Source organism: Gymnoscopelus microlampas, assembly GCF_963454915.1.
Source record: "Gymnoscopelus microlampas genome assembly, chromosome: 10".
NCBI classification, from domain to species: Eukaryota; Metazoa; Chordata; class Actinopteri; order Myctophiformes; family Myctophidae; genus Gymnoscopelus; species Gymnoscopelus microlampas.
The window spans coordinates 507,259-514,406 of NC_139947.1; the positions used below are offsets into that span (position 1 = coordinate 507,259).

The 7,148-nt window shown below is 40.7% G+C and overlaps 1 pseudogene across 1 annotated transcript; it reads left to right on the plus strand.

The window, feature by feature from the left end:
• The first annotated feature begins 320 nt into the window (after positions 1–320).
• On the plus strand, positions 321–6,671 carry LOC311053288 (complex I assembly factor ACAD9, mitochondrial-like; annotated as a pseudogene). Its single transcript has 3 exons — positions 321–1,140; positions 2,149–2,470; positions 6,627–6,671. The product of its transcript is annotated as a complex I assembly factor ACAD9, mitochondrial-like (transcript).
• The last annotated feature ends 477 nt before the right edge of the window (positions 6,672–7,148 follow it).

Consider the following 7,148-nt stretch of genomic DNA (forward strand, 5'->3'; position numbering starts at 1 on the left):
CAACAGGACACAAGCCATCCATTTGAGGCAGCAGAGGACGTTTAAAAGCACAGTAAGATATTCAGCCTATGATAAAGACAAGACAGAGATCTTTCCTTACCCAGAAGTTTCAAATGAAGAGTTGGAGGAGATCAACCAGTTTGTTGCACCAGTGGAAAAGTTCTGCTACGCGGAGGTCGACTCCAAGAGAATCGACCATGAAGCTAAGATTTCTCCAGAGACCCTGAAGGGTTTGAAAGAGCTGGGCCTGTTTGGTATCCAGGTCCCTGAGGAGTATGGGGTCTTGGACTTTCCAACACCATGTAACACCATGTAACACCATGTATGCACGGTTAGGAGAAATCACACCACTGGATGGCTCTATTGCTGTCACCCTGGCTGCTCATCAAGCCATTGGCCTGAAGGGTATTCTGATAGCTGGGAGTGAGGAACAGAAACAGAAGTATCTGCCCAAACTGGCCTCAGGAGAGCATGTAGCAGCTTTCTGCTTGACTGAACATGGAAGTGGAAGTGATACAGCATCTATTCCTGCTGGGGCAGGAATGATAAAAAAAAAAAAAACAGCAGAATACGCTGGAACTAGAAAGCAGTTTGACAAAAAGCTGCGCGAATTTGGTATGATTCAGAAGAAGTTTGCAGTGATGGCCCAGAATGCCTGTGATGGAGAGCATGGTGTACCTGACAGCAGGGATGATGGACAGACCAGGTGTTCGAGACTGCTCTCTAGAAGCTGCCATGGTCAAGGTGTTCAGCTCAGAGGGAGGATGGATCTGTGTCAGCGAGGCTCTGCAGATCCTCGGGGGTCTGGGTTATACAAATACATATCCGTACGAGCGCTACCTAAGAGACTGTCGCGTTCTGCTCATCTTTGAGGGGACCAATGAGATCCTGAGGATGTACATTGCTCTGACTGGTATGCAGTACGCTGGAAAGATCCTGACAGGGAAAATCAAGGAGATGAAGAAAGGGATTATAGGTGTTGCTCTGGGCATGCTGGGAAAGAAACTGAAGGAATCTATGGGGGAGTGTGGATCTGGGTCTAACAGGCAAAGATGGAGTGGTGCATCCCAGCTTGGCGGACAGTGCAAAGAAGTTTGAAGCGAATGTCGCCTTTTTTGGCTCAACCACAGAGAGCCTGCTGTACCGACAGTGGTGGAAAGCAACTAAGTACATGTACTCAAGAACTGCACTTGAGTACAATTTTGAGGTATTTGTACTTTACTTGAGTATTTCCAATTTCCAAAACTTTTACTTCTACTCCACTACATCTCAGAGGCAAATATTGTACTTTTACTCCACTACAATTATTTGAAAACTTTAATTACTAGTTACTTTGTAGATTTTGATTATTATTACAAAACATACATTTACCACTTCAGCCCTATATACATTTCGGCCGTTTGAAAATAGCCGGCTGGCTCGCGCCCCCATGTGACTCGAAACTCAGTGGCTCAAATATAGCAGCTGCACTGTGATGTGCCGTGGCTGATCTGTCACTTGGTTCAATAAAACCCTAAAGTCCAGTTTATAGACGACATACACAGAAATGACCATTCACATGCGCAAGGCATCTTTATTGATAAACAAGGGAGATTCCCTTTATACTATGTGAATAAAAGAACAGCAAATTAATGATATTAAAACAATACGACCTGATATATCAAGGCAATTCGCTCCACATCTAGGTCTGCATGCAAACAAGCGTTCGGTTGAGCGCCTGGAGAATTCTGAAGTTCTTATCTATAACATTCAGTATATCAACCCTGTGGCTGTCAAGGCCTTCCTTCTTACTAGAGCACAGCTACTGTGCTCCACACTCTATACTGCCTGTGAACAGCCGCCAGAGTGCGCCAGAGTGCACTACTACAGTGTGGCTGAAATATAGCAGCTACAGTCAAGCTGCGTTCGCTTCCAGCGTTCGCGCGTCTTACTTGTAGATCACGTGTCAAGTGCTTGTAGATCAAAATAATTTTAACTAATAACTTGTAATGGGACATTCTGCATAATGACTACTTTTGGCACTTTAAGTATACATTTTGATGCCAATACTTTTATACTTTTACTCAAGTACATTTTGAATACCGGACTTTTACCTGTAACTGAGTATTTCTACATTATTGATACTTTTACTTAAGTAAAATATTTGAGTACTTTTTCCACCACTGTGTACCGATATGGAAAGACCATCGTAGACGAGCAGCTGGTTCTGAAGAGAATAGCGGATGTTCTCATCAACCTGTACGCCCTGCTGTCCAGAGCTACACGTTCTATTACCATAGGACTGAGAAACCGTGACAACGAGGTGCTGCTTGCAAATACATATTGCACCAAGGTCTTCTTCAAGAACAATTACTTGATGACTCAGTTGCAAAAGCATTCACCAGAGAACAACGATGCCAACATCAAGAAGATCGCCCAGCAGGTCCTGGAGAAGAGAGCCTACATCTGCTCTCATCCACTGGAGACGATTGTCTGTCATCTGGCAACATCTGGAGTGTTAATTAAACTCTACAAGTGTCCCTTTTACACGGGTCAAATTAACACCCCATATTTTCCTCTGCATTTTGAATCACCATGGTTTGTCTTATCAAATATCTAAATGTTGAATCAAGCGACTGTAAAACTGTCTGGGGTGCACACGAAAGCCTGAGTATGTTACGATGACTCCAGGTGTGTTTTAAAGTAAAATACCCCTTTAATTATAGAATGGCCTTATAAAATATAAGCCATACAGAGAGCTGCGTCTTCCCTGCTTAATTTATATTTATACTCATCATTAAACTGTAATTACTGTAAGTAGTACCAGCAATATGCTTCCAAAAAATGCTGAATAAAAGCAAATACATTATGTAATCATAATTATAATAATAACTAGAAAAAGTGCTCCTCTGAGCACAGGTCTCCGCCAGGTCAAGTAGGTTTTTGTGGCCTCCTGGTGGCGCTATAATAGGCCAATGTGAAATGGGTGCCATTTCTTCTTAGGCCTTTCACGGCAATCGGACACTGCATTCATGATTTGAGGCATTTTGTTCCAAAAATGTGTTTTGCTATTTTAGACCTGTTGGTGGCACTATAACAGGCCAATGTGAGAAAAGGGTGGCATTTCTTCCTCTGCCTAGAGGGAATGAACATGCAAAACTTCACAGAAATTGCACGCTGCGATCATGACTTGAGGCATTTTGTTCAAAACGGACCTATCCTGCACACTTTGGAAGCCAATTAGGGACTGTACGTTAATTACCTGAGGTTGGTATGGCCCAGAAGAGGGAGGGGTCATCAAACTTTTTTTGGAGCCCTGGGGGGGGCATGTTTTTTTTATTTTGGCTTTGGGGGGGTCATACAACTTTAGAGAGCTGGTGCCATGTTTTTGCACTTCTGTTTTTCATATGTCTATGAGGTTGATAGAACTTCATTAAGCCCCCCGGTGGTGGTTTTATGGTGTTTTATGTCTTCTCTGATTATTTGGAGTTTCTTCCTGGATCTTGAGGGTCAAACGTGACCTATGATCATGATTTTGCTCATCTTTTTATCTTTGTTTAAATGTGGTTTCTGAGCTGTATCTTTTTTTTGTCTTTTTAATTTCTGTTTGTCTGTGTTTGTATTTTGTATGTCTTTAAAAAAACAATAAAAATATTTTACAAAAAAAAACAAGATTTGAAACTAAATACCCTAGCATCTTTCTGCAATTTTAGGAATGTACTTAATAAGCGTTCATTACCTGTACGAAACTGTTTTCATTCAGGAAATTATTGCTGTCAACATGCAACTGTTTCAACTGATTGTTGTCAACATATTGTTACGGGGCCAGAGCTCAGCTCTGGACCTGTTTTGTTATTGGCAGTATTCTGTCACTTCTTCTTCTTCTTCTTCTTCTTCTTCTTCTTCTTCTTCTTCTTCTTCTGCCACTTTTCGCAGTTCTGGCTGAACCGTGCAGTCGCTTTTTACGAAACTCGGCCATATGGTAGATGGTCATGAAAAACGATCAAGAAATAATTCTCACAATCTTTCGTCCAAAGGTGGCGCTATAGCACTCAATTGAAAATGGCAACTTTGAACAGGTACAACTCATGCCCTGTTTGACCTACAGCCATGAAACTTGGATACACATATGCGTCTCCTCATGCTGAACAACTTTCACACTCTGACTTTTGACCTCTGACCTTTAGATCTCCCATCATTTTGAATTATATGAAAAAGAGTCATTGGCTCCTAACTTCTGCATTTTTTCACTTATGGAAAATCCGTTGGAAATTTTTGTAGGCAGTGGTCCAAAGTTCAAGTGTTAAACGTTTCGTGCAGATTGCTCAAAAATCCCAGGAGGAGATAGATTTTAACTGTTACAGTTTTATGAAAATTATTCATCTGTGCCTAAAACATACATGAAGACTCACATTTCTTTGAAACTTTGCAGAAATGTACAGGGTCATTCCAAATATCACTGAAACCAATCTTACTCCAATTGGCCAAAAGGGGGCGCTATAGCAATTTTTTGAAAAGGCAGACTTTAAACAGGCATAAGTCATGCCTCGTTTGGCCGAAAGTCGTGAAACTTGCTTACACATGTGCCTTGACTCATGAGGAACACACGTATCGATTTGACCATTAAGCTCCGCCCTTAGATTTTCCGCAATTTTGAGCAGTTTGAAAAATACTTGTTTTTGCCAGTTCTGGCTTAACCATGCATACGCTTTTTACGAAACTCGGCCATATGGTAGATGCTCATGAAAAACTACCAAAAAATAATTCTCACACTCATTCGTCAAAGGGTGGCGCTATAGCACTCAATTGAAAGTGCCAACTTTGAACAGGTACAACTCATGCCCTGTTTGACCTACAACCATGAAACTTCGATACACACATGCGTCTCTTCATGCCCGACAACTTTCGTGGTCTGACTTTTGACCTCTGACCTTTAGATCGCCCACCATTTTGAATTATATGAAAAACAGTCATTGGCTCCTAACTTCTGCATTTTTTCACTTATGGACAATCCGTTGGACATTTTTGTAGGCAGTGGTCCAAAGTTCAAGTGTTAAACGTTTCGTGCAGATTGCTCAAAAATCCCAGGAGGAGATAGATTTTAACTATTGCAGTTTTATGAAAATTATTCATCTGCCCCTAACACATACATGCAAGACTCACATTTCTTTGAAACGTTGCAGTAATGTAGAGAGTCATTCCAAATATCACTGAAACCAATCTCACTCCAATTGGCCAAAGGGGGGCGCTATAGCAATTTTTTTTAAATGCAAACTTTAAACAGGCAAAAGTCATGCCTCGTTTGGCCGAAAGTCGTGAAACTTGCTTACACTTGTGCTTTGACTCATGAGGAACACATCTATCGCTTTGACCAGTAAGCTCTGCCCTTAGATTGTCCGCAATTTTGAGCAGTTTGAAAAACACTTAAACCCAGGATTTTTCAGCTATTTGCGTGAAACTGTATCATCTGTGTGATATCCTTTTTCACAGTTACTTGTCTGTTGGGCCAATGGCGTCTCCCTTAAATGAATGCCTCACAATCTCAAGGTCGCCAGTTCAAGCCTCACTTGATGCAGACTTAATTTAAGTTGAATTGCAAACAACATGACTGTATCAATGAATACATGTGCAAATGGTAAAGATAACCTGAAATGCTTATTTGAGAGTACGTTTTTTCAACGTATGACATACTTCATTCTGAAAATAGCTGATCTACAATCTCACAACTTTTCATGGTTTGTGAGCTTGTAGATCGGCTACTTTCACTAGTTTTGGTTCTGAGGAGATGTACAATTTCTTAATTGGTAAATGGTTTGTGAACGAGTGATCTCAGTGTTAGTGAAACAGGGGCTTGGTTCATGAAAGAAGGCAAGAGTTTATGATCTTCAACAGACAATATCAGCCTGGACAAAGCTATAGCACTATAGGTAGTGTTGCAGCCTATTAGTCTGAAGGTTGAGAGTTCGAATCCTGTTAATGGCAGTAGGTTGAGATGTCCAATCAAACCATTATGTTTCCATCTCTCTCTCTCATCAATCTATTGTTTCCATGTCACTCTCTCTCTCTTCAATCTATTCCGTTTCCATGTCTCTCTCTCTCTCTATTCACTGGCCCCGTATTATCGCTGCTTGCAGCTATATTCTTTCTTTGTTGTTCTTATGTTATTTCTATGTGTAATCTCTGCATCATTGTAAATGAGGGTTTCCCTCAATGATTTCCGATAATTTTAAATAAAGGAGCCCCCAAAAAACATATCTCATTATCATAACACAATAGGTGTGGGCATGAGGAGGAGGAGGGACTAGGACAGGTGGGTGTTGCTAAGGTGGTGGAGGAGGTGCTAAGGTGAGAACCAAGCATACTTAATTAACTGGAGGCGTGTCCACATAAAAACATTTTTTTTAACAATTTCTGTACACTTTTTTTTGTTTTATTTAAATCCTTACATAATGATAATAATACCTTATGATCAGGTTTTAGGGTTGAAAAATATCATGGCACTCCATCTTTAATTTATTGAATTTTGTATTTTAAAAATGCTTTGTTTTTTTGTTTTTCATTTTGTTATCCTCCCCTATCTGTATCGCGTTTAATAACCCTGTATGGGGACTTGACATGGTATCTCCCACTTCTGTTTTACGTTCCAGACGCAACAAGAGAAACAGTGTTGCCAGATTGGCCCAGTTTTTTAAGTAATTGGGCTGGACAAATTTGCATTGGGCGGGCACTTTCGCTTGCTTTTAAAAAAATATATATATCTGGCGTTTTTTTCCCCACATAGCACGCAGCAGCGGCAGCACGTTGGCAGCGGATGATTCAAAATGAGTAGGCTACCTATGCAGAAATATCTCAGCCGTTCCCAAAGCAGCTAGAACATCAGAGAAAAAAATATATATAGCAAAACTACTGAAAATGTCTTCAATATTTCAACCAACACAAACGGATGCTACTGCAAGTAGGCTGCCAAGACTTTCTTTACAGACTGTCTTGTGTCTAGACAGAGCAAAGATGTCACACAAGTTGACACAACAAGTTTCCTCATCAAATGTAGGCTAAATATGAGAGCTGCTCATATCATACCACTGAAAGAACGAGCTCATGCCTTTTCCAATCTTCCCTGTATCAGTAGTGGGGAAAGATCATTTTGCAAACTGGAAATGATCATAAAT